Source organism: Tenrec ecaudatus, chromosome 5 (genome assembly GCF_050624435.1).
Source record: "Tenrec ecaudatus isolate mTenEca1 chromosome 5, mTenEca1.hap1, whole genome shotgun sequence".
Classification (NCBI taxonomy): Eukaryota; Metazoa; Chordata; class Mammalia; order Afrosoricida; family Tenrecidae; genus Tenrec; species Tenrec ecaudatus.
In genome coordinates, this window is record NC_134534.1 from 84827428 (window position 1) to 84828773 (window position 1346).

At 40.5% G+C, this 1346-nt stretch overlaps 1 pseudogene; it reads left to right on the forward strand.

Annotated features, from left to right (window-relative positions):
• Positions 1–283: 283 nt before the first annotated feature.
• Positions 284–857, forward strand: LOC142448824 (dihydrofolate reductase pseudogene; annotated as a pseudogene).
• Positions 858–1346: the final 489 nt, after the last annotated feature.

Below are 1346 nucleotides of genomic sequence, written 5' to 3' on the forward strand. Positions count from 1 at the left end.
AGATTTAAACTAATTTTTTTCTATTGTATAAATAGTGACAACATCAAGCAGCTACTCAACTAGAAATTTAGAGGTATTCTTTCTCTCTCCCATCTAATTAATCTCTAGGTCTTATTGATTTTATTTTCTAAATTGTTCTCCATTTTGTTTTTCTTTCTTTGTTCCTATGTCTCCAGATTGGCCTGTGGGTTTACCTGACCTCATGGTTAGCCCCAGACTAATTAATTAAGAATAAATATCGTGGTATCCCGTGTTGAGCTCTGAGGTGTTCACAGTTCCTGTCATGAATCTCCCATTAAGCTGCATTGTCGCTGTCTCCCAAAACTTGTGCATCAGCAAGTACGGAAACTTACTCTGGCCCATGCTCAGGAATGAATTCCAGAATTTCCAGAGAATGACCACGACCACTAACTCTTCAGTAGAAGGTAAACAGAATTTGGTGATTATGGGTAGGAAGACCTGGTTCTCCATTCCTGAGAAGAATAGGCCTTTGAAAGAGAGGATTAATTTAGTTCTCAGCAGAGAACTCAAGGAAACCCCACAAGGAGTTCATTTTCTTGCCCAAAGTCTGGGTGGTGCCTTAACACTCATTGAGCAACCAGAATTAGGGAATAAAGTAGACATGGTTTGGCTAATAGGAGGCAGTTCTGTTTACAAGGAAGCCATGGACCAACCAGGCCACGTTAGACTATTCGTGACAGGGATCATTCAGAAACTTGAAAGTGACACTCTCCCCACCCCCTGAGATTGGGTTAGAGAAATACAAACTCCTCTCAGAATACTGAGGTGTTCCTTCGGATGTCCAGGAAGAAAAAGGCATCATGCACAAATTTGGGGTATATGTAATGAATGACTAATAGGAAGGCATTTTCTCATTTACTTCAAGTTGCTCGAGAAATAATTATGTATTTTAACATAAGAAAAAGAGACTGTTGGTTTTGGATCTTGGGGGGTGGCGGGAGTATAAATTCCTTGGGATGGAGTCCAGGAAAATATATTTTTAGAAGGTCTCTCAGTGAATATAGTAAGCAGATGTATGTGGAGCTACTACGAGTGCTTCGAGATGAATGGCTCTTGTGCACCTACACATGTTCGATGTAGCTCCTCTTTTCTTTGCTCATGGGACTCGTATCTGAACGTGCCTAAGCCTTAATATTTGCTAAACCAATCTCTTTATCCCCTAAGATTTGGTGTCCTTCCAACTCATGATGACCCCATGAAGCAAAATGCTGCTCATGACTTTGCTGTCCCAACAATCATAACTTGACTGCTGTGATAATGGGCTTCCCATTGACTGAGTTTTTAGAAGTAGATTTCCAACTTTCTTCCTAGTCAGTTTTACTTTG